The following is a 26634-nucleotide window of genomic DNA, read 5'->3' on the forward strand; positions in this document are numbered from 1 at the left end:
AAGCACTCTACCACTGAGCCACCTTCCCAGCCCCCTATGTTACCTTTTTTTTTTTTTTAACCAGGGTTTGAACTCAAGAGCTTTGCACTTTTGCTCAGCTTGCTTGCTTGACTAGCATTCTACCCACTCCTAAAGTTGTGTCTCCAGCTCAGCTTTTGGCTGGTAATTTTGGAAATGTTATCTTGGGGACTTTTCTGCCAGAGACTTCAAACCACACTCCCCCTGATCTCAGCTTCCTAAGTAGCTTCCACTAGTGTTTGCTGTCCACTGTTCCTTTAAGACTCCATTAGCTTCCAGATCATTTCCTCTGCAGCCTTCTCTGACTCCAGATTCAATCCTCAGCATCTGATATCACTTCTTAAACTTTACCAGCCTTCAGCCATCAGGCTGCAGTTATGATACAGGTTAGTAGAAAAGCAGGCAGTTGAGGAATTGTGCTCTATCCCACTTGCAGACAACAGGATAAGCTGATAAGCTGAAATAGCCCAACAATGAAAGGTTAGTACTGGGGGGGAAGAAAAAGAAGGAGGAAGAGGAGGAGGAGGAGGAGGAGGAGGACCTGTGGCTCACGCCTGTAATCCTAGCTACTCAGAAGGCTGAGATCTGAGGATCACAGTTCAAAGCCAGCCCAGGCAGGAAAGTCCATGAGACTCTTATCTCCAATAAACCACAAGAAAAAACTGGAAGTGGCACTGTGGCTCAAGTGGTAGAATGGTAGCCTTGAGCTGAAGAGCTGAGGGACAGCACCCAGGCCGAGTTCAAGCCCCCACCCAACAAAGGAAGGAAGGAAGGAAGGAAGGAAGGAAGGAAGGAAGGAAGGAAGGAAGGAAGGAAGGAAGGAAGGAAGGAAGGAAGGAAGAAAGGAAGGAAGGAAGGAAGGAAGGAAGGAAGGAAGGAACAGACTAAAGAATAGGGAAATAGCTGGGCACCGGTGGCTAACACCTGTAACTTAGGATACTGAGATCTGAGGATCACGATTCAAAGCTAGCCTGGATAGGAGAGGCCATGAGACTCTGATCTCTAATATTCCAATACATCACTCAGAAAACCAGAAGTGGAGCTGTGGCTCAAGTGGTAGAGCACTAGCCTTGAGCTGAAGAGCTGAGGAAAAGCACCCAGGCCCAGAGTTCAAGCCCCATGACCAACAACAACAACAACAACAAGAAAAGAACAGGGAAATAAAGACAAGGCACTAACTAAATCTTACTGGAAGCAAAAAGGCTCCACCCATCTTCAAGATTTTAATTCTTCCAATTAAACACATGGCCAAGCTCTGGAACTCCAAAGAGAGTACAACATGGCTGAGATCGGCTAAAGTCTTCTTGTGGCATATGCTCTCTTTTTCTGCCATATTTCTTTCCTAATAAACTTTTCACCTTTACTTATATTTGGGTCTTGCCTGAATTCTCTTGCTAGAGGCCCACTAAGGTCCACTTAGCTACCCTAAATCTGGTGTGTTGGCTAGGAACTTAGAGATGAAGAATATCTTTTTCTGATGTGGATTCATTTGAAGGCAACATTACCTCTCCCTACAGATGCCACACTCTGCAGACCCAATGCAACCTACATGTGAGAACTTACACTTGATCCACCCACATGTCCAGAGCCTGTAATACATGTGCTCAACGAGCATTAACTAGTGCAGGAACTGGTCGAGAGCTAACTTTTTTGTCCAAAATAACATTAATGATAATGACAATAAAACAGCATTATATATTAATGCACTGGGTAAAACCTCTCTTCTGACTACCAAAATTAATCTATCTAATTAGGAACTCTACAATACACCTACCTTTATTAAAATTACTCTAAAGAAATGCCACTTTGCCAGTTGTGGTAAGGCACTATAATTCTAGCACTCCATAGACTAAAGCAGGAAGATCACAAGTTTGAGGCCAACCTAGATTACACAGTAGGTTAGAGGTCAGCCTGAATTACATAGAAAGCCCCTGTCTCTAAAAAGAGAAATGGGAAGTGGCGCTGTAGCTCAAGTGGTAGAGCGCTCGCCTTGAGCTGAAGAGCTGAGGGACAGCGCCCAGGCCCAGGGTTCAAGCCCCACGACCGACAAAAAATAAAAATAAAAATAAATAAAAAGAGAAATGGAGAGGACAGAGGAATGGAGAGAGATGGGGGAGAGGAGGAAGAGAAGAAGAGTGGAAGGGAAAGAAACAAAGCAGTTCTAAATTCTACTCACACTGCCTGTTGTGGCCATTACAATTTGCAGTGTGGGAAGGAACAGATAAGAACCTGCTCTGCCTGCTCTGGCTCAGGTGGAAAGGAGGATTTCCAAACAGGTAGATACCAATCTCTCCTCCTGCCCTGGCTCTCCTTCACTCTGCCAAACTACCCCCCCCTTGCCAATGTGGCTAAGACTCCAATCTCTCTCTAGCCCTCCCTCTTTTCTCCAGCCATGGGAACTACATAAGAGAACTGACGCCCAGCACCCTCACCTTCTCCTCCCAAAGGCTTCCTCCTCTCTCTGGCTCCAATCCTCCCACTTCCCAGTTCCTGACACCCTCAGCAGCTCCCCTGAACACACACAGCTCAGCTTCTCAACCCACACACACCATTAGAATTGTCTGGGGGTACTTCTATAAATTTCTAGCTCCTGCTTGGTCTGAGGTGGGGGCTCCATCAGAGGCATGTTTGACAAGCTTTTCAGGCCGCGTGCTTGCAGGCATACCTACGCTGTCAAACTTCCCAGCCACTAGAGGTCCTGACACTCCCCCCAAACAGTGGGTTCTGGCCTCCCTTCACAGAACCGCACTGTTGCCAGTCTCAGGCAGCCAGACTGGAGCCAAGGCCCTCACCCATAGGAATTCCTCCACTCTGCAGGACACTACCAAAGGGCTCCTTCCCAAACAAAACTGAATCCCCAGGCTCCTTGCCTGTTCAGAGCCCACGGCCACTCCGGTTCCCATTGTGCCCCATAGGCATCTTGCCATGCAGGCAGCAAGGCCTCAGGAGCCCAGGGTGCACACACCAGTTGGGTGAGCACAGACTGCCTTTGCACCCACCTCAAGTTCTACCACCTGCTGTTCCCTCTACCTGAAGTACCTACCCTCCCGACTCACGGACAATGTCTCTAGCCCTTCAAGACCCAGCTCCAGTCCTACCTTCTCCCTGAGGCTTTTTCCAAGTCTTCTAGAATTTCTTCTCCATTCTTGACCTCCTGACAAAGAATCAAAATCACAGCTCAACACAGTGCTAGTTTCCAACTGTCTCCCAAATGTTGACCATGTCTTTTCAATTACAATAAGTTCCTGATGGTAAGAAACATGGCATTGATTTACACCCATCAATTTAGCTCAAGAGACATTTTCCATGTCTGACCTCAATATCCTGACCTGTTGTCACCATGTTTTTTCCAAGTATCATTAGTTGTACAACATGTCCGTTTCTTGCATACCTCTTAATCAAGGTCACTCCATCCTTCCTCTTACAAAAACTGTTCTGGAAATAATACCTTTACATCTCTGAGTTGCCTCTGGGTGGCATGATTTTTTTTTCTCTGATTATATATTTCCCCATTTTATTAGGGGAACTATATTGGGGCTTGAACTCAGGGCCTTGCTGCTTGCTAAGCTGGCACTCTACCACTTAAGCCAAGGCTCTAGTCTTTGCCCCAATTTTTTTTTTATCAGAAGTCATTATATCCCACAATAGCTCTAGGTATCAAACAGATACTCAATAATAAATGGCCTGCTTTCAAGAAAAAATTGTGACTCTCCTTAGCCTATCAGCATTCCCTCACTACTACTGACTTTTTGAATGTGTGCCGGCACTAGGGCTAAAACTCAGCCTATGCTCTCACTTGGCTTTTTCACTCAAGGCTGGCACTCTACCACTTGTACTGCACCTCTACTTCTGGCTTTTTGCTGGTTAACTCAAAATAAGAGTCTCTCCCGTAAGAATCTCTCAAGGTCTGGGAATGTGGCTTAGCAGCAGAGTACTTACCCAGCATGCATGAAGCCCTGGGTTTAATTCCTCAGTATCACATAAACAGATAAAGCTAGAAGTGGCTCTGTGGCTCAATTGGTAGAGTGCTAGTCTTGAACAAAAGAAGCTCAGAGACAGTGCCCAAGCCGTGAGTCCAAGCCCCAGGACTGGCAAAAAAGAAAAAAGAAAAGAAAATCTCTTAACCAGCCTTCAGCTTCAGATCTCAGCCTTCTGAGTTGCTAGGATTATGGATATGAGCCATCAGTGCCTGGCTTGAGATGGATCTTTTAATAGCAACTTTTTGCTTGTACTCATCTATTAACATTAAGAGTCTTAAAAGAGGGGCTGGAAAGGTGGCTCAGTGGTAGAGTGCTCGCCTCACATGCATGAGGCCCTGGGTTCGATTCCTCAGCACCACATAAGCAGAAAAGGCCAGAAGTGGCGCTGTGGCTCAAGTGGTAGAGTGCTAGCCTTGAGCTGAAGAGCTCAGGGACAGTGCCCAGGCCCAGAGCTCAGGCCCCACAACCAACCCCCCCCCCTCCACCCTCGGCAAAAAAAAAAAAAAAAAAAAAAAAGTGTCTTAAAAGAACAACACTCTAGTCCAAACCTCCCCAGCCTCCCACAAGCAGGGCAGGCACCAATGCAGAGCAGTTTACCACCCTTGAATCAGGAGCTACAGGGGTTACCACCTCTGAGAAAGCCCACACCCTGCCTCCTCCAGACACAGCAAGACAGGAATAAACCACCTACTGACTGGAAAACATGTGTTAACTGCCTACAGAGCAAGAATTACTTTATATTTCTACTTACATGTCACTTTTTAAGAATACCAAGTTCTGCCTGTGGACCTGTTTTAAGCACAGCATCACCAGAGCATTCTTTCAGTCCCTAGTAGCCCTGCACAACGTTTACAGACCCAGCATGCCTCAGGATTACAAAGTAAAGCCAAATAGTCCCCTTCCCACAAAGAGCAATTTAGACAGTGATATCTGGGGGGGGGGGGGGGGGGAGGTAGAAGGAGGGAGAAGGGGAAGGGGAGGAAGATGCCAGTCCTAGGGCTTGGACTCAGGGCCTAGGCGCTGTTCTTGAGCTTTTTGCTCCAAGCTAGTGCTCCACCACTTGAGTCACAGCTCTATTTCCAGCTTTTTGTAATTAATTGAAGATAAGAGTCTTGTAGACTTTCCTGCCAAGGCTGGCTTCAAACCACAATCCTCAGCTCTCAGCCTATTACGGACATAAGCCACTGACACACAGCTAGCCAATGATTTTTACACAGCTTTGCAAACACAAAAACCCTTACCAGCCCCCACAATGACTTCTTCCCAGAAACCCACCTGGAGGACCTCCAGGTCCCTGTTGTCCACACCCAGGCTTCTTAGACTGTGGTGCTACACAGGGAGGTGAGGTGTTGTCACTGAAATGACTTCATAAAGCTCCTGACTGAATTCAGTTCCTATGAGCCAGATCCACTGGTAGATCGCACAGGGCCCAGTTTGCCCCCTCAAGTCTGTATTCATTTGTGAAGTGCCTACTTCTCAAGGATGTTGGGGGTACAGTGAGGTAATGAGAGCACTCAGCACTGCAGGGGAGGTACGGGTTATGAGTGTGACACAATGGACATCATTAGTGGGGTGGCCAGGGGCAGGTGACCCTCTGAGTCTTAAGTTTTTTCAAATGTAAAAGAGAAATGGTTGGCATAAAAAAATCAAATACTGTACATAAAACAGTAGCTAGGACCTGGCACACAGGAGATATTAACAAAACTGACAGAGTTGGGGGCTCACAACCAAGTGACTGCTTTTAATGGACAAGCTGCTAATTACTACTGCAGGGGGGGAAAAAGTCATCCAAACACTAAACATCAAAGAATAGTAAATCAATCAGAACTGTTAGAGGGAGGAGTGACTTCCATTAACACCAAAGGTCTATCCCTAATGGCCCCAGGGGATTCTGCTCAGAGCCACCACCGCTCCAAAACCTTTCCAAGTAGTGTGTCTAAGAAGCCTTCACAGCACACATCTTCCCAGATGTGTAGGAAGTGAGGAAGATGATCTGGAAGATGATCTTACTTCACCTTACTTCTCAAGCCCTTCCCCTGCCCCTCTGCCCCTCCCCACTACCCCCCTCCTGCTTTTTTTTTTTTTTTTTTTTTGACTGTGGCCTGAACTCTGTGCCTGGGCGCTGTCCCTCAGCTCTTCAGATCAAGGTTAGTGCCCTACCACTTGAGCCACAGCACCACTTCTGGCTTTTTCTGCTGATGTGGTGCCAGTGCCTCATGCATGTGAGACAAGCACTCTACCACTGAGCCAACTTCCCAGCCCCCCTTTTTTAATGCCTGTCTTGGGGCTCAAACTCAGGGCCAAGGTGTTGTCCCTGACCTCTTTTAGTCAAAGCTTGTACTCTACCACCTGAGCCAAGGCTCCACTTACAGCTTTTTTTGGTAGTTAATTGTAGATTGGAGTCTCACAGACCTTCCTACCCAGGCTGGCTTTGAACCTTGCTCCTCAGATCTCAGCCTCCAGAGTAGCTAAGATTACAGGTGTGAGCCTCCTTCTTTAAGGAAAGTACCCAACACTAACTAACCCTCAAAGTAATAAAGTCAGTGATCATCGATCAAATTACAATCACCAAAGAACAAATGAAGACATCCCTTACCCAGAAAACCCAGGAGCTGCACCCACTTTGGAAAAACATTTAGCAGCCCTTGAGGACAGAAAGTCTTTCTGTGTGTTCTCTGCCCCGCCAGCTAGTATTAGAGACCATATATACCTTCCGCTTCCAGCATCACTCAGGAACTGCCCTCCGGATGACTAAATTCACTCCAGAGAAACATGCAAGTCTGTTCCATGAAGTGGTCATTGCTAGTCTCACTTTGAAGACAGGAAACCAAAGCTCAGGGATCAAAGTGCCCCAAGCCACCCAGCCCAGAGGTCTCTGGGTATGCACCCCTGACTCCAAAGCAATCTGCCACATGGCCTTTATAGCCAAATTGTCTGTGCCATTTGGTGCTCTCAGCTACTGAGCTCACAACGTGAATAATGTGACAATGACATTCCCAAAGAAGGGTGGGAGTCAGAGGAAGAGTGCAGCCACCACTCAGAAGTGATTAATTATAAATGCTTTTAAATCCACATCATGCATTAGCCCTGGAAGGCCAGCCATCCTCAGGGAGCCTGCTTTCCCTGTTCTAGTCATCAGGTGGGTTCCACCAAGAGATCGGACATCGGAGTCCCTTTTTCTACAGCCCTCTGTGTGCCCAGTTCCTTGCACCACTTTGAATTGAGAGAATTAAGTTACCTGCTCTGTCTCTAGAAAAGGCTTAAAAGTGTAGTTCACTCCACCTAGGGCAGGACAGACAGGAACTGGAACGAGAAAAAGGGCCTTTCTGTGCCCAGAAACAAAGCTGCTCTGGTACCTGGGAGCCCTGGGAGTCCGGGAATGAGTCACCACAAAGAATCCAACTCACTTTTAGGGAGCATTGTACAATGTTGCAGATCTGGTTCAAAGGAGGCAGGATTTTTTTTCCTTTAATCAAACCTTAAATCTAGCGTCTGTCAGATAAAAGTGGCCCATTAAATCAATGACATTCAAACCATCACGCTTTCATAGATCTACAGTTAGGAGAAAACCAGAAACTTCCTCATGTACAATCCTTACCTCCCAAGTAAAGCTGAGGGTGGTCTTCAGATCCCAGATTTATCCCATAATGCAAGCGAATACCCATTGTTCAGTGGCACTTGCTACAAGAGCAAATGAAGTAAAACGGGACCCAGATCTGGGAAACAGACCTCAGTTTGACTCCTTCCTGGCTGTGCAGGTCCTGGGAGATTTAATCCCTTGGGGTCTCAGTCTTTTCCTCAGAGATGGGTGGTAATTCCAATGGTATACATTGATGTGAAATTACAATGCACTTTTTATTTTGTTTTGTTTTTTAATGGCTGAGTCTTGAAAACTTCAGAATAAAAATAAAATGTTCATTTAAAAAAATTTTAAATAAATTTAACCTCCTGACTAGAAACATGCAAGGCCAAACAGGTCCATGGGTGCAGTGATGGAATAAACACACTTAGCTGCACTTACTTCTGCGCTGTGTTCTATTTTTAGACAGTATGAATAAGCTAATTAACAGAATTCCACTCACTGACTTATCTGAAAGCTTGTCGATTTTCAAAAACTCAACAGATGGACATAAACAGTCATTTCACAATGCATCTGACAAAAACAAAATGTGCTCTCTGCATCCTCAACATTTAAATTTTATAACATCCCACATTGCCAGTCCATTGTTAACTTGCAAGATGTCTCTTCATCCCTGTGAAATGTTATTTCTTCCATCATGGCACAGGTATTAATAATACTCTGAAGTCCCACATATCTGTGCATGTCCCAACCTTCATTTCCATCAGGCAATGTAATCCTGGGCAGTTAGATCCCTTGAGTCTTAGCTGCCTCATCTGCCAAAGCAGGGCAATAGCTGTGTGACTAACCCATGACTGCCGGACCAACACTACTGATTTATGCTACATTAAGACTGAACAGTAGAGCCTGGAGAAACATCAATAAAAACAAATCCCCTCCCCTAGAACTACTCAATTCAGACCAAGCTGGGTGCTGGAGAAGTTAAAAAAAAAAAAAAATAATACAGGACAACCAAGGCTTCGAAGATGTCACAGCATCACAAAAGCCCTAGACACACAATGTGCAGGCCGCTCCAAAAGACAGGATAGTTTGGAGAAGGAAGGACAGCAAAGGAAGTGAGGCCCAAACATCAACAGGGGTGGCTGGCAAAAGCTTGACAGAAGAAATTTGTGTAAGGGGCTGGGAAGGTGGCTCAGTGGTAGAGCCCTTGCCTTGCATGCATGAGGCCCTGGGTTCGATTCTTAGTACCACATAAGCAGAAAAAGCTGGAAGTGGCACTGTGGCTCAAGTGGTAGAGCACTAGCTTTGAGCTGAAGAGCTGAGGGACAGCACCCAGGCCCAGACTTCAGGCCCCATGACAGTCAAAAAAAAAAAAAAAAAAAAAAAAAGAAATTTGTTTAAGCAAAAAACACATGAGTTCAGAGTTGACAAGAATTGGAGCAATGGTGCTACCTGTAATCCCACTATTCAGAAGCTAAACAAGGAGGATCCCAAGTTTCAAGCCAACTAGATAAGACTATACAGCAAAACCTGATCCTATTTTTAAAAAAATCCTGTCAATAAGCAGAGTTCCTCACATCGTTTCCAACCTAAATCCCCTCAAAATCCAAGCTCCATGACTTCCCAAAGCTCAGAGTCACCAGCTCCTCATGCCATAAAACAGTCACTCACACTTCATCAACATAAGGCTCTAGAGGACACAGAATACTGGCCAGAACACTTAAAAAGTCCCAAAAGCATGGCAATGACAATTCCATGCATTTTCCTGGAACCCATTCTCTTAGCACTTTAGTCCACGAAGAACTGAAAACAGCTGGGTTCAGTGGCTCAAGCTTGTAATCCTAGCTACTCAGAGGCTGAGATCTGAGGACCATATTCAAACAAAGCCAGGCCAGGCAGGAAAGTCCATGAGATTCTTTTTTGCCAGTCTTGGAGTTTGAACTCAGGGCTTAGGCACTGTTCCTGAGCTTCTTTTGGTCAAGGTAGCACTCTACCACTTGAGCCACAGTGCCACTTCCAGCTTTTTCTGTTTATGTGGTACTGAGGAATTGAACCCAGGGCTTCATGCGTGCTAGGCAAGCACTGTACCACTAAGCCACATTCCCAGCCCATCCATGAGATTCTTATCATCAATGAATTACAGAAAGAAGCTACAGTGGAGCTTGTAGGGTGCTACCTTTAAGCTAGCACTCAAAGAAAAAGCTCAGGGACAAGCATCCAGGCCCAGAGTTCAAGCCCTACGACCCACACCAAAGAAAAAAGTTGCCACTCCAAATGAAATTTAAAAAAAAAAAACAATAATCCCACCCCATCTTAAAAATTTTTTAAATAAACATTTAGCTCAGGAAAGCAACAATTAAATCAGAGTTCCAAAAACTTTTCAACTACTTTGCAGGACTCTTATCAAAATCTCTGTTCTTGGGAAATCCATGCCCCATTATGAAAGAAGGTTACATAAGCGGCAACAGTATTTCCACAGAGGGTTTCTACAAAGGAGGGGTCATTTTTCAAGACCATATATCCCATGCCAGGTATTATCCCTTGAAAGTTTCACATTTCTTCACACATCAAATGCTTGGCCCACACAGACCTTGCAAGGAAACAGTGCTCCACAGAGCTGCTCCCCATCCCTGGAAACCAGAACCATCCAAACTTGCTCCTGGTCCAAGAGCTTGTGGGCTGCAAGGCAGTCCTGAGCATGACTTCCGGTGATTTACATACTACCAAACTCTTCAATAACTAATATACTTACAAATGAGCAGCCCAGTGAGGCTGGTAAACTAGACCAATTTTAAAACTAGAAAAACAAAGTTTTAACCATGTGAAAGTAAAAGCAGATAAATAAATGATGAGATTTAGGTGTGTTTCCCCAGCATAATCATTCCTCCCAACATAAGCACCTGAGTAAGTATTATTCAGAAGCAAATTGCAGGCCTTTTCCATGTTCAATTAAATACAGGTGAAAACTTAATTACCATGCAGACTCTCAATCCCGCTGCGTGGGACTCCTTGTATGATTTTGTCACCACCTATCACCCCATAGCTCGGGCTACAAGATGCACATTTCCCTGCTAAATCTTCATTACATATTACGTAATGAGAAAGAGTGCAGATCATTAAAATTCACCTTTTCAATCATTTCAACCCCTATACCAATCCCTTTTTTTCACAGGGTATTTTCTACAAGTGGAAGACTTCATACTTCTCATCTTTTCCTACTCATTTTCTTGTGTGAATGTTAAAAATAAAAGGCAAGGGAATGTAGGGAATCCTGACCATCATCTCCTTTTAGAAGAATTTTTAGATGTCACAGAGTGCCAGTGCTCCACCTCTGACACTTGACACAGGATCGCTGGGTGACCTTGGGCAAATCACTGCATCTCTGGGCCTCAGTTTCCCCCATCAGAAGAACCCCAACAATGGCTAAATGCCTCTCCCATTTAAGGCACAGATTTCAAATGCATCCCTGAGACATCACTATAGTGAAGGGAACCCCCAAAAAGACTGAGCCTCTGGACTGAGGAATGGGCTTTCATAGGACCCGCTGGGGGAAGACGGGGGAGGTTCTAGGGAGTTCAGGCGGCACCTCTGCACAAACCACTGGGCCAACTTCAGGTCTCGAACAAAAACCTGTTGGCCCGGACTCCTCTAACAAGGGGCCTGCCTCTCCCAGCGCTCTCAGCTCCCGCTCCGACCGGAAGAGAGGAAGGGTCTCCTGGAAGAGGCTGGACCCGTGCGCCCATTCACTCACCCCGATTAACCGAGCAGGACCGCCGGGCCGGGCCGGGTCTCTGCCATCCCACGCGGAACAAAAGGCAGCTGGAGCCCGGCTCTGCCGCCCCCGTCCCCTCTGCGCTCTGGGGGTGGGAGCCGGGGAGGGAGAGAACCTCGTCCCTGGGGCGGGAAGAGGGGCACTCCCCGCGCCAGCCCAAAGGAGAGAAGGGGACACCCTCCCCCAATTCCTGGAGGGAAGCCGGGCTGTGCTCTGCACGGGGGCGGCGGGAGACCCGGCTGGGGAGCGAGGGGCGCCGGGCCTGGAGGGGCGGAATCCGCTCTGGGGAGGGGGGCGGGGTTGTTCCGAACATCAGGGGGGCTCCGGGATCTGAGCCCAGGAGCACGGGGAGCCCCCTAACAGGGAAAGAGGGGAAATCCCTGCGGCAGACAGAGAGATCCCGGTGGGGAGGGAGCCACGCTCCAGCCTGTGGGGCGGGTCCGGGTGCGGGGGGAGGAGAGTCCAGCTCGGAGTGGGGGTCCAGCAGAGGCAACCGGGGTGCATGCTCTGGGGGCTTGCTGGGGTGGAGCGAACCTGGGATCTGGGAACGCCCGTGCCCTGGGGCCCCTGGTCCGGCCCCCGAGCCCCGCAGGTCCAGGCTTACCTCAGCTCTTCCCAGCCCGCGCGAATGCGCGGTTGCAGCCGCCGGTAGCGCTGGAGAGGCGGGAGAGACCCGAGCCCGTGCGGCGTTTGACACCCACACACCAGCCAACATGGCGGCCGGGAGGGGGCGCGCCGGCGGCGTGCGCGCGCGCGCCGGCCCCGCCCCTCCGAGGCCCCGCCCTCCCCACACCGCACTCCAGGGGCGGCCCCGCCCCGCCCCGCCCCCTACCCTACACGCCCCGCCCACACCTGCCCCCTGGGCTTCCTCTGTAGTGCCCCACCCACCCCCAATCTACACCTACAGACAATTTGCCTGAAGGAATTGTGGCTCCTCTTGGGAGGCGATTGGAAAACGGCCAGGGACCTCCTGCGGTGCTGGTCATGGTTGATTTATTTAGTTCAAGTGTGTTCACTTTATTAAAATTCACCGATGTGCACCTTTGATCGGTGTGCTTTTCTGTATTAAACGTTGTATTTCAATAAAATATACTCCAGCCGGGCGCTGGTGGCTCATGCCTGTAATCAATCCTAGCTACTCAGGAAGCTGAGATCTGAGGATCACAGTTCAAAGCCAGCCCGGGGAAGGAAAGTCTGTAAGACTCTTTCCACTAAGCCACCAGAAAACTGGAAGTGGCGCTGTGGCTCAAGTGGTAGAGCACTAGCCTTGAGCTGAAGAACTGAGGGACGGCGCCCAGGCCCAGAGTTCAAGCCCCACAACTGACACACACACACACATATATATATATATATTTTTTTTTTTTTTCCAAAACTTACTTAGGTTCGAGTCATTAAAAAGGTCTCACACACCCACAAACTTAGCAACACCAAACAACCACCTCTTCCCTTGGTTTCATGAGCACCTATATGCCAAGTCATAGGCTGGGCACGAAGAAATCACAGGGTATTCATAGAATGACAGCACAGAGCCTGGCACAGGTGATGCAGAGCCCTGGTCAGCCCTTGGGAAAGTTGTCAGAAGGATCAAAACTGAAGACTGAAGCAGAGAGCCAGTGGCTCACATCTATAATCCTAGCTATTCAGGAGGCTGAGATCTGAGGATAGGGGTTTGAAGTCAGCTCAGGCAGAAAAGTCCATGACACTCTTTATCTCCAATTAACCATCCAAAAAAAAAAAAAAAAAAAAAGCCAGAAGAGGAGCTGTGGCTCAAGCAGTAGAGCTCTAGCCTTGAACAAAATGAAACTCAGGGACAATGCCCAGGTACTGAGTTAAATCCCTAGGACCAGCACCAAAATAAAAAGAACTGGAGACCACTGGCCCTGATCAAAATATATCAACAGAAACTCCCCACAACAAGGTTCTAGGCCATGAGTCAGAGTTTGAGAAGCAGGGAAAGGACACAATTCTGTGGCCTGGGTGACATCAACACCACTGTCATTGCTTTCTGAGGGACCTTAGGTAGGTCACTGCATTTTGCTGGTCAAAGATTTGCTTTCCCTAACTAATAGCCAGATGATAGTTCAGGGTCAATGTCTTGTGCCTATAATCATAGCTACTCAGGAGGACTGCAATTCCATCAATCCATCTGGAAAGTCCATGAGACTCTTAGATCCAATGAACCACAAAAACAAAACAAAAAACAGAGGTGGAACTGTGGCTCAAATAGTAGTTAGGTGCCAGGTTTGAGGGGAAAAGCTAAGGGATAGCAGTCAGGTCCTGAGTTCATGCCCCATATCTGCGCGCGCGCGCACACGCACGCACGCACGCGCACACACACACACACACACACACACACACACACACACACACACAGAGTCAAATGAATGAAAGTAACTCTTATGGGTCTCACAAACTGACTATAGAGTTCTCTGGCAAAAATATAATAAAGGGCTAGGTGCTGGTGGCTCACACCTATATTCCTAGCTACTCAGGAGGCTGAGACCTAAGGATTGAGGTTTGAAACCAGCCCAGGTAGAAAAATCCATCAGACTCTTATCTCTAATAAACTACTCAGAAAAAGCCAAAAGTAGTGCTGTGGCTCAAGTGGCAGAGTGCTAGGCTTGACCAAAAGCAGCTCAGGGAAAGCACCCAGGCCCTGAGTTCAAGCCCCACCACCAGCAAAAATAAAAATAAAAATAAATGGAGATGTGAGGAGTTGGGAAGGTGGCTCAGTAGTAGAGTGCTTGCCTCACATGCACAAGGCCCTGGGTTCGATTGCTCAGCACCACATAAGCAGAAAAAGCTGGAAGTGGCGCTGTGGCTCAAGTGGTAGAGTACTAGCCTTGAGCTGAAGAGCTGAGGGACAGCACCCAGGCCCAGAGTTCAGGCTCCACAACCGACAAAAGAAAAAAAAAATGGAGTTGTGAGGTAGAAGAGCTACTAACATTTCTGCAATCCCAAGAGCCATTGTTCCTCTGAAAAGTACTCCACTAGGAAGACCTAGATGCTAAAAGCCATTCCACGTAATTAGCCCCTTTTACTGCTCAGACCCCCTCTCCACTAGGAGAGTGAATTGCACTTTGTGTGTACTGCATAGGGAACTGTAGCTTAGCTTTGAACTTGGTTTGTTAGGGAAGGGAAGGGAAATGTGTGTGATCCCTTCCTTCCCCATGCATCATAAGATCACAGGCCAAACTCCTATGGGCTAACAAGAGAAAAAGCATAACACATATTCACTCAAACTTTTTCCTGACTCAGGAGCCTTCAGAAAACAGGAGCCCAGGGAAACCGTTTGTTTTTGTTCTTAAGCTTGATGAAGGATGAACAGACATGTAGAAACGTGATTGGACAATAAGGGATGACCTAATGTAATAGGCTGAGGGGGAGGGGAACGCAGAAAGGCTTGTTTGTGCAGATTCTTCATGGCCTCTCTTTCTGGGATTTCTTTTCTAGATATAGAGCAGGATGAGTTTTATATCCTAGTATGAAGGTCTCATATCTTAACAGAGAAGGTTGGTCAAAGAATTTCCACGGCCAGCTTTCACACAGAAAGATAAACATAAGGAGAGTAATATGTCTAGCATTTACGGCTGGCTTTGGTGGAGAGAGATTCTAGTTTCTTCCTTTCTTTTTTTCCTCAGGTCCTGAGGCTTGAATTTAGGGCCTGGTCACTGTGTTTGAGATTTTTTTGCTCAAGGCTAGCAGCGTTCTACCACTTGAGCCACAGCTCCATTTATGGTTTTTTGGGTGGTTTATTGGAAGTAGAGAATCTCATAGATTTTCCTGCCTAGGCTGATTTTGAGCTGTGATCTTTATATCTCAGCCTCCTGAGTAGCTAGGATTATAGGTGTGAGCCACCAGTGCCCCCCATGAGTTTCTACTTGCTATGGTTTGACTCTAGGGGCAAAGAAGAAGGAAGGGTGGGAAAATAGAGAGAGCTTCTGTGGCCCTTCCAGTGTTCTCAGAACAATGTTCCCAGTATCCAGAGTGCCAAAGCCACACTTTGGCATTGTGGCTTGCTGTGCTCCAGCCGCCCTATCATGGAGAACACATGTTCAATCAGCCAAACATTCTTCGTACACCCCAGGTCTTTGCTGTGACTTCAGGGACAGCAAAACTCTACTCTGAACTTATGACCCCGCCCCAGTTTATAACTTCAAATGAGTTATAATACATAGCCATGTGAGGTCCCAGATCCTTGGCTTCATGGATTGTCCAAACCAAACCTATCCAGTAACAACTGCACTTTATTTAATTTTTTTTCACAGTGCTGGGGACTGAACCCAGGACCTTGCACATTCCAGTCAAATATATCCCCAGCTCTACAATTTCCTTTGATGATGAAAAATTTCTGTCTGTAGCATCCAAGACAGTGGCCACTAGCCACATGTAGGTCACACCAGAAATGTGTCAACTGTGACTAAAGAGCTGAACTTGTACAACTTTATTTAACTTTTATCCACTTAAATTTAAATGGCCTCTTGTGGTTCAATGCTGCCTGGCAGAACAGTGCTTCCAGAAACCTCACCAGGATTCCATAGATGTTCTTATTGTTCAAGTCGAGAAATTAAGGTTTGGAGAGCTGCCCCACCCAGCCTGAGTGTAACCACAGAGATAAACTTCAAGTTTTGGAAAGGGAGCAGGACCCAGATAAAGAGGTGATAAGCACTCACTCAGAGCTGGAAGTGAGTTGGAGAACCTAAGAGGGGCCTGGGAGGTGGGGGAAGGGCCTCCAGAAGACCCCACAACCTTGTGCAAGGTCAGAGGGCAGATGCCTGCATCCACTCAAGCCATTCCTCCTTCCCAAAGCCGCTCTGAAGAATGATTACCCTCCCTCCTCTTCCCTCTCTCAGTACACCCTCCTGGCAATATTCCCACTGAACAGATGAAGAAACTGAGGCAGCACAGGAATACATGAGATTAAATCCAGGTTCTGGGGCTGGGAAGGTGGCTCAGTGGTAGAGCGCTTGCCTTGCATGCCCGAGGCCCTGGGTTCAATTCCTCAGCACCACATAAGCAAAAAGAAAAAAGCCAGAAGTGGCACTGTGACTCAAGTGGTAGAGCACTAGCCTTGAGCTGAAGAGCTGAGGGACAATGCCCAGGCCCAGAGTTCAGGCCCCATGACCGGACCCAAAAAAATAAAATAAAATAAAATAAAATAAATCCAGGTTCTGCTAAGGCCAGAACACATGAGCACACTGCAGCTTTGTGTACAACCAAAGCATGCAAGAGGACCATGAAGCTAGAATTGACAGTGATCTCTATTATTCCATGGGCTTAGATATGGGTCCCATACAGATAACAAGGCAGAAGGACTAAAGTTGATGGGTAGTATATAGCTCAGAACATGAAATGGATGGTGATTCAACCTAAGGATTTTTGTGGGATTAGGAGTGGAAGGGTTCAACCAGGAAGGGGCTTTGAGGGGAAGATTTATCAGACAGCAGGTAGAAAGGCTGCAAACCCAGGGTAGAAAATAAGAAGAGCCTAAACTGGGCTCTGTAGCTCATGCCTATAATCCTAGCTACTTAAGAAGCAAAGATCAATAGAATGGAGTCTTGAGGCCAGCAGCAGAAAAGGGAACATTAGTTCTTGAGACTTCATCTCAAACAATAAAAATCTGGACATAGTAGTGCATGTTTATCATCTCAGCTATGAAGGAAACTAAAATGGAAGGATTAAGGTCCAGGCTACCCTGGGACAAAATATGAAGAACCCCCTGAAAAAATTACTGTAACAAAGTCAGCTAGGGCCTTTGGCTCAAGTGGTAAAATGCCAGCCTAGCAAGTACAAGGCACTGTACAGTTTAAAAAAATAAATAATTAATTAAAAGAAGGCCCAGAGTCTTCACTAAAGATTAGAACCTTAACTGGGCATTGGTGGCTCACACCTGTAATCCGAGCTATTCAGGATTCAAAGCCAACCTGGATAGGAAAGTCTGTTGAGACTCTTTTCTCCAATTAACCACCAAAAAGCTGGAAGTGGAGTTGTGGCTTAAGTGGTAGAGTGCTAGTCTTGAGCAAAAAAAGCTCAGGAACAGCACCGAGGTCCTGAGTTTGAGCCCTAGTACTGACACACACACACACACACACACACACACACACACACACACACACACACACACACAATTGCACAGAAAAAGTTCAAAAGTTCAAACAGTGCATCAGTGACACTGAGCAACAAGTTTCACAGCAGTCCTCCCCAGAGGCTCAGTGTCATGGAGATTCTGATAGCTTACACTGCCACACATGCATGCACATTTAGGTTTCTCTCTATCTAAAGTGACAGGGATTGAACCCAGGGCCTCACACATACTCAACACCTATAGGAATATCACAGTGTACTTAACCACTAAAGGGCAGCCAAGTCATCCTCAGTTGACACAGTCTTACAAGAACAATGCTATAGGGCTGGGAATGTGGCTCAGTGGTAGAGTGCTTGCTTAACATGCATGAAGCCCTGGGTTTGATTCCTCAGTACCACATAAAGAGGAAAAGCCACAAGTGGTGCTGTGGCTCAAGTGGTAGAGAGCTTGCCTTGAGCAAAATAAGCTCAGGGACAATGCCCAATTCCCTGAGTTCAAACCCCAGGACTAGCAAAAACAAACAAAAACCACTGTTGTAAACTGGGTGCCAGTTTCTCATGCTTATAATCCTACCTACTGTGAGCATGCTGAGTTCAAAGCCAACCCCAACAGTAGATTACTGACTCTCCTGAATAGCTAGGATGACACCATGCCTCTAAGTGAGACTTTTCCACTCCCATCCTCTCTCTCCCTCCCCCTCCACCCCGCCCCGCCAGTCCTGAGGTTCTTTTTTCTCAAGGCTAGAACTATACCACATTGAGCCACAGTGCCACTTCTGGGTTTTTCTGTTTATGTGGTACTGAGGAATGGAACCCAGGGCTTCATGTATGCTAGGCAAGCACTCTACCACATTCCCAGCCCCTAAATGAGACTCTTTATCTCCAATTAACCACCAAAAAAGCTGAAAGTAGATCTGTGTCTTAAGCGGTAGAGCAAGAGCCTTGAGGAAAAAAGGGTCAAAGACAGCACCTAGACCCTGAGTTCAAGCCCTAGGACTAGCAAAAACAAACAAACAAAAGCCTGGGCACCAGTGGTTCACGCCTATAATCCTAGCTACACAGGAGGCTGAGATCTGAGGATTGTTGTTTGAAGCCAGCTGATGTAGGAAAGTCTGGTATACTCTTATTCTCAATAAGGCAGGCAGACAGGCAAAAAAAACAAACAAACAACTGTTGTAAATGCAGTGCTGCCTAAATGGCAGCATCCTGATGGAGCATGTGACAGTGTGCCTACCTTTCCATGCACGCTTGAGTTCTCAGAGAACAGCAGACCTCTTGGAGATTCTTCCACATCAGATAACAAGGCTGCCCTGTACACAATTAAGGGCTAGACCCGCCCATGCCCTGCTGATGTCACTTATAACGGAATGTGAGAGATTTCCTCAGCTGCAGAGCTGTGTCCTCCCTGAGTGCTTTCTCATTCTTTCTGACTGATTCAGCTCCAAATAAACAATAATAGACGTCATGTTCAAATCTTGGTTTTCACCCAGTACCCTCCTAACCTCTTAACCATGCTTCATTTGTCGTAACAAACCACTTCCTGCTTGTATTCCAAACACACTGCAGAATGGGAAAGATGTTCCACCATGCCTAGGACTGTCCCTACTCTGATCAGGCTCTGACATGTGTTGATTATTTAGGGGGAAAAAAGTCAAATCAACATGAAGCTGGGCATGAGTAGCTCACCCGTTATCCTAGCTACTCAAGAGGCTGAGATCTTGAGGATCACCATTCAAAGTGAGCCCAGGTAGGAACTCTTATCTCCAATTAACCACCAGAAAACTGGAAGTGGCACAGTAGCTCAAGTGGTAGAGCACGTGATTTGAACTGAAGAGCTCAGGGACAGCACCCACACCCAGATTTCAAGCCCCATTACCAACAAAAGAAAAAAAGACTGAGATGACAGCCAGGCACCAGTGGCTCACGCCTATAATCCTAACTACTCAGGAGACAGAGATCTTAGGTTCATGGTTTCAAAGCCAGTCGGGGCAGGAAAATCCTTAACCACCAGAAAACCAGAAGGGGTGCTATGGCTCAAAGTGGAAGAGCACTAGCCTTGAGCAAAAGAGCCCAGGGACAGCGCCCAGGCTCTGCATTCAAGTCCTATAAGGGGGGAAAAAAGACAGATGACAGGCATGGACCAGTGCTCACACTTGTAATCCTAGCTACTTGAGAGGCTGAGATCTGAGGATCATGGTTCAAAGCCAGCCCAGGCAGGAATGTCTGTGAGACTCCACCAAAAAAAAATCTGAAAGTAGAGCCATGACTCAAATGATAGAGCACCATCCTTCAGCAAAAACACTCAGGGACAATGCCCAAGTCTTAAGCAGGACCAGTATACACACACACACACACACACACACACACACACACACACACACACACTGAGGTGGCAGTAGACTCTCTGGGTATGCAGTAGATTTTCTGAGTGCATAGGGCATGGACTTAGAAGTTACAAAATCAAGGTTTTTGTTTGTTTGTTTTTTGCCAGTTCTGGGGCTTGAACTCTGGGCCTGGGCACTGTCCCTGGCCTCTTTTGCAGGGGGAGAAACTTAAGAACTGCTACCTCTAGCCAGGTACCTGTAATCTTAGCTACTTGAAGATTGACCTATGACCATCACCTCTGCCCCCAATGCCAAACTTCACTGTCAGCTCTACCTGTGACCTGAGACTGAGGGCCAAAGGTCCGTCCCAACACCCTCAGGCTATAGGGGAAGCTGACATAGTCAGAGCCACTAATAAATGGCAAAGAGGGCAGAGTAGTTACCCCAGCAGTGAACCAATTTCAAGAACAGAGCCAAGCCGGGCACCGGTGGCTCTCACCTGTAATCCTAGCTACTCCAGAGGTTGAGAATCTTAAGGATCGCAGTTCAAAGCCAGCCCAGGCAGGAAAATCCCTAAGACTCTTATCTCCAATAAAAACACTCAGAAAACAGGAAGTAAGCCGGGCGCTGGTGGCTCACGCCTGTAATCCTAGCTACTCAGGAGGCTGAGATCTGAGGATCGCGGTTCAAAGCCAGCCCGGGCAGGAGAGACTGTGAGACTCCTATCTCCAATAAACCACCAGAAAACCGGAAGTGGCGCTGTAGCTCAAGTGGTAGAGCACTCGCCTTGAGCTGAAGAGCTGAGGGACAGCGCCCAGGCCCAGAGTTCAAGCCCCACGACCGACAAAAAAAAAAAAAAGAAAACAGGAAGTAGCACTATGGCTCAAGTGGTAGAGCACTCGCCTTGAGCTGAAGAGCTGAGGGACAGCACCCAGCCCCAGAGTTCAAGCCCCATGACTGACCAAAAAAAAAAAACAGAGCCAGGTACCAACCAGTGAGTGGTTCACAGCTGTAATCCTAGCTTTTCAGGAGGTTGATATCTGAGTATCACTGTTGGAAGCCAGAATGGGCAGGAAAGTCTGTGAGAATCTTATCCCCAATTAATCACAGAAAAAGCCGGAAGTGGTGCTATGACTCAGGGTAAAATGCTAGCCTTGAGCAAAAGGAGTTCAGGGACAGCACCTAGGCCCAGGCCCAGAGATAGAAAGAAAGAAAAAATGATTGGGGCAATTTTAGCCCAGAAAGAATCCTTCTTTCTCCTCCTTTCCAGTTTCCTTCCTTACTCCTTCCCTCTCTTCTTCTTCCTTCCTTTTCTTCTTCCCTTGACTCCATTACTTTCTTTAAGCCTACAGAAATTCAAGTTAAGGACATAAAGTAAATACCGTTATTAATGTCTGTAAATGTGCTTATCTGAGAGTCTCTGAGCAGAAGATGGAATGAAATTGCATCTCCATTCTCTCCATCTGGGCTGTTACATGTGAGCCACCCACACACTCACGCAATGGCAGAAGGGACAGGCCAGCCAGCTGGCACCTGCCCCACCCCACCCCCAGCTCTCCCATCACCACCAATTGGATAGATGGAGACGGAGTTCTAGCGTGAGCAAGGGCTTGCCCGCTGGCTCAGCTGGTGGCTCCATTCCTCAGACATCTTCCACCACTGCGCCACCCACAGTCCTTAGTCCCTGAGCTGGCCTGCTTGTGCCCACTCTTGAGATTCAGTGTATGTTTCCCCTTGTCTTGAAGACCCTCTCCACTCTGCTCATTAACAGGCTTTCTGTGAGGCCTCCCACCCCGGGGCTTTCTATGATGGCCAATCCAGGTGCCTTCTCTGGCTGCCCATCCTGCCCACATTACCCCCTGGACAGCGACATCCTGCAAAGGTTCTTGTCACTTTATGGGCAGACAGGACTGGGGGAGCAGATGGGAGCTGCTCAGCCACAGTAAGTCAAGGCAGGAATGGAGGGCACCCTGCAGAAGCAGCTTTAAACTACTCCTTCACTCAATATGGCTGGTTACAGGAGCTGGGGACCAACTCAGAGCCTCACACAATGACATCACTGGCTGACGACAGACAGTGGATTCTGGAGCTGAGTTCCTGTCTCAGCCTGGCTGCTGGCCCTGTGAGATTTCCAACTGGTGTGGGCTTCGAAGGGGCTGATAGGATTTCATTTGGTCTTCCAAGTCTCAGAGAGGAAACTGAGGCTCAGACTGTACCCAAGCACATATGTGGTATTCTCAGAGCACTGCCCGATAGGATGGAGGTCCCTTAGCCCAGCCTGCAGCACTCTCCACCCTTCCTGCTACCTCTCTCCATACCTCTGCCTACTCTCTCCCCTCCATGAGGGGCAGCAGGCTTGTTTGCAGCAGTAGATGCAGAACTGGAGGGGTGGGCACTGAGTCATGATTTAGGGAACCAAGGAAATGAATGAAAGTCTCAGGGAGGAGCTCAGGAAGTGCCTGTCCTCTGAGCTCCCCATTGGGGCTGCACCCCTGGAGCCTCTTTCCTGCTGCTGAGTGGAGTAGGGGGCTGCAAAGTGCCAAGGCCAGTGCCTACTGTTTATGGTAACCATGGTGGGGAGGGAGAACTAGCAGCTCCTGTGTGCAGATGCTGGGGGGAATGTGTTTTGCCTGTCTCCAGCTGCTGGCTAAAGGGTGCCCTGGAACCCAGATGCCCCAGGTCCTGCCAGCCCTGTCTCTGGCTTCTCCCTAAAGCTCACAAAGGCTGAATTACCCCACTCATAGACTTCCAAACAAAGAGGGTCAAGGAGGTCTCATATGTTCCGGCCACTTGCCTCTCTCCTGGTACCAGAGCCCGGAGAGGTGCATGCATAGGCCTGAAGTCACATAGCTGATTAGATGCAGCAGTGCCCTGCTAAAGAATTCAGAAGCCCAGGATACAATGCAGCTACCCCTGTGAAGGGCATTAGCTCCTCTCTGCAGGGCCTCATTGAGTAAGCCCTATGGTCATGTCCTGCGATTCCCAGGCCCATCACTGGCTGCTTCTCGGCTCGCCAGCCCCAGCCACGGATGTGCAGCCTTCTACTTCTGAGAAACAGATGTCTTGGCTTCTCCTTCCTCCCCTGTAAACCTGAGTCACAGCGGCCCTGTCGTCTGAGGCCTAGGGATGCCTGAGTCACCCTGGATGAGCTTCCAGTCCCCACAGCATCCCGAGCAGCTGCTGCCCCCTGGGCACCCTCCAGGTGTCACTGATGTTGGTTTCCACCTCCATGAAACATATGGGGAGGTGCCAACCTCATGGGGTGACACAGGAATCAGGTAGATGGGGAAGGCCCAGGGGACATAGCACTTAGTGGGGACCCAGCAACCACTGCGACAGCCACAGACAGATCTAAGTGACACAGTCCCTCTCCCCAGCCCTGCCATTTGCCCACAGGGAGGCTGACACTCAAGAAGGTGAAGTCACTGGCCTCTGGTCACAAACTGGCAGTCTGGGGACAGGAGCTCAAGACACTGCTCTGACCCACCTCCTCCCAGACCTGGGACCGCAGGATCCTCCATGTGCCTGCAGTGTGCTCCAACGTATTCTTCATAGGATACAAGCTGCAAAACCTCCCAGGAGGTGGAGCTAGAGACGGGGGCCATTTCACCAACAGGTGATAGCAGTGTTGTCTGGTATAAATAAACACATGCTGAAGTGTGACCACCATTGTGTCCCTTGCCAACAGCTTCAAAATGGGATCTGATCACTAACTGGGATTAATGCCCGTCTGGCAGGATGGGGCTAAATCCACTAGGAGTAAGTTCTCTCTCTGTGGCTTCAGTGGCTTGTCCCTAAAGCAAGGCAGTCCCTCCCCACCCTATATTTGCCTCTGTCTGTACATCCCTTGCCCTCCAGCTCACAAGGCAGCCCGAGGCCTTCAGCAGATGCCAAGTAGAGGCAGACACCAGTCCCAAATGCCAGGATCCTGGTCTCAGGTTTCTTGTGATAGCAATGGGAAACAAAGACAGTAAGTGAAGCCTCTAGGCAAGGATGGCACTGGTCACAGACCACATGGCTACTGAGCATCAGAGCCAAAATTCCAACCCAGAGTGAACTTCCTGCTCCTTAACCCCCAAAGAAAGCCATGCTCCGCTTGGTCCCACTGCTCACCTCATGCTGGGGAGAGGGGGTGGTGCCTGAAGTATCTCAGGAGCAAGGCAGAGAGTCTCCCATCTGGAGGATGGGATTCCAGCCAAAGAAACCTGGCTTTGGAGGCAGGTGGCTCATGCCCGTAATCCTACTACTCAGAAGGCTGAGATCTGAGTATCATAGTCCACAGCCAGCCCTCGCGGGAAAGTCTGTGAAACTCTTATTTCCAATTGCCCACCAAAAAGCTATAAGTCAGAGGTATGGCTCAAGTGGTAGAGTACCAGCTTTGAGCATAAAAAGCCAAGAGACAATGCTGAGGTTCTGAATCCAAGCTCCAGAACTGGCATAGAAAAAAGGAGCCTAGCTGGGAAGGTGGCTCAGTGGTAGAGCGCTTGCCTTGCATGCTCGAGGCCCTGGGTTCGATTCCTCAGCACCACATAAGCAAAAAGAAAAAAGCCGGAAGTGGCGCTGTGGCTCAAGTGGTAGAGCGCTAGCCTTGAGCTGAAGAGCTGAGGGACAGCGCCCAGACCCAGAGTTCAGGCCTCACGACCAGACCCAAAAACAAACAAACAAACAAAAAAAAAGGAGCCTAGCTTCTACGCACAATGCCTTTACTTCTTAGTTATGGACCCTCACTGATTCCTGCATAATACCTGTTTCCCCACTATTAAAAAGGTGCCTGCTGCCTTCAGCCTAGCAGACAAGTCCGTGAGACTTTTATTTCCAATAAACTACTCAGAAAAAGTGGGAAGTGGCACTGTGGTTCAAGTAGTACAGCCCTAGCCTTGAACAAGAAGCTCAAGGACAGTGCCCAGGCACTGAGTTCAAGGGGGGGGGTGGGAGGGCAGAGTGCTTCAACAAATGAGATGTTCAGCGGATTAGCAAGTTCCCCACATAGACTAAAGTTGCTATTCTGGTTGCTCCCCTCATTTCTTGGGGGCCCCCTTGAGGGAGGGGAGAAAGGAATATGAAACCAAAAGCAGCTTCCTAAACTCAAATCCTGCCTTTGCCCAAAAACTCAGTGGCGGTTCCCTAAGACTACACCACCCCAAAAGTCCCTCCAACCCTTACCTAAGACTACACCACCCCAAAAGTCCCTCCAACCCTTACCTTGAGTTCAAGGCTGTGCCAATGTCTGTCAGTCCCTCTTTGTTCTGGTTCTAAGTCTGCAGTGCTGCTGTGAACTAGAAGAAGAAGGAGTTCCTTTCCCCAACTGCCCTTCCTGCTGGGAACTACCAGGAAGGAACGTGGCCATCTGAGAAGTTGCAGAGTTTCCCAGGAAGTGTCTGTCACTCTCCCCGGGGGATCCCTGGGTCAAAGCATAAATTACACTGGATTACAGTGCTCTGCTGCTGCTCCTGCCTCTCCACCAGGAAAGGGACTGGTGGAGGTCAAAGCATGTTGATGAATCATGCCCCTCAGAACCCCAGAAGGGGACAGGCAAGCCTCTGGATGGGTGCTTCTCCCAAGGAAAGACAGGGCTCAAGGGATGAATGTCTTCACAGGCTGCCAGTGTATGGTTAGGTAATTATCTCACGCTGATCTGGTAGGGTAGAGGGGATGACACGGTGTAGACCATAGGGAATTAGCACTGGTATGGAGCCTCCGGGAACTAGCCTGAATTATCCTGTGGGAGTGAGGGGAGAAGAATGGAGAACTGGAGTGTTCATTATTGCCGGCTCCCACCAGGTCACTGGTAGACATGAGGATGCTGGAGGGGAGGGGGAACTCCTAGCATTCTCAGACATTGGGGGAGAGGGCAGCCAGGGCCAGGAGGTTCCAGCTGCTAGGCAAAGCTCCCAGACAGAGTCACCTGGTGCTCCCAGCTGGAGCCTTTAGGTCAGAATGTGATGCATACCCAGGGGATGAGTGCATCTCCTGAATATAGGAATTGTCTGTGTATCGCCAAACTGTGTAGAAACACACCTTCTCCTGCGTGACCCTGGACTAGCCCCTGTCCCTCTCTTCAATAAAGATTAGCAGCTCCAACCTCCCATGAGATAAAAGGGTGGCAGAGATGGTAAAAAGGGTCCAACCTGGGCTCCTCGCCTCAGCCCATGGAAGCAGGACATGCATGATCAAGGGCTTCTCTGTGGGTTGGAGAAACCACAGGGGGCAGGCACAGTGCCCAGGTTGGAACCTCAGGGGCCCTGGAGAAACCACATCATGACCACCACAGCCACCACCATCCCACGAGGACTTCCGCTGCAGCGTCTCCACAGAGCAGCGGCTGCCCCTGTGCCAGCACCTGCCCTGCAGACTGCATCGAGCTGTGGCCGCCCAAGGGGGAGGTTGGCAGCTGTGTGTGTGGCACGGGGGTCTGCTGTCCAAAGCCAGGGAGATCCCGGTGCTTAGCAGCTCATGCTCCTGGATGTTCGCCGATGCCAGGGTCCTCTTGGATCCGAGCGTCTCCACTTGTAACCTTGACAAGTCACTTGCCTTGGCCTGTTCTTCTGGATTCAGGGGTCAGATGGAGGGCACTTTCCATGGCTGGTCCCCGCAGGCAACAACAGCAGGGCCTTCCCGCACCCTCCTGTCACCTACACCTACTTAAGGCCCTAAAGTCTGTTCCTCCCCGTGGGAGTCCCCACACTCCTTGCTTAGGCTCACCTGAGCTCGGTTCTCTCCGCAGGGGAAGTCCTGACTGGCCACCTCCCTAGACTGAGTGGCCCCCTGCATGCCATCCTGCTACTCTTCCCCGGTAGTTGGGTCCAGTCTGTGAGGTGATCATTTCTCCATGGCCCCCACGTGTCTCCTTACTTGCCTCCTACCTAAGCCTTCGGA

At 48.6% G+C, this 26634-nt stretch overlaps 1 protein-coding gene across 5 annotated transcripts in view; it reads right to left on the minus strand.

Moving 5' to 3' along the window:
• The window catches only part of Epn2 (epsin 2), an 84626-nt gene extending 72552 nt beyond the window's left edge, over positions 1-12074 (minus strand). For 4 of the 5 annotated variants that reach the window (XM_070027599.1, XM_070027598.1, XM_070027597.1 and 1 more), the window contains exon 1: positions 11955-12074. The gene's annotated coding sequence lies outside the window, so the exon portion shown is untranslated. Of the gene's footprint in view, positions 1-3116; positions 3173-11954 lie in introns of all 5 variants that reach the window. The other variant, XM_070027596.1, reaches the window with a different exon arrangement.
• Between the last annotated feature and the right edge of the window lie 14560 nt (positions 12075-26634).

This window comes from Dipodomys merriami, unplaced genomic scaffold, assembly GCF_024711535.1.
Source record: "Dipodomys merriami isolate MVZ:Mamm:240054 unplaced genomic scaffold, mDipMer1.0.p SCAF_19, whole genome shotgun sequence".
Lineage (NCBI taxonomy): Eukaryota > Metazoa > Chordata > Mammalia > Rodentia > Heteromyidae > Dipodomys > Dipodomys merriami.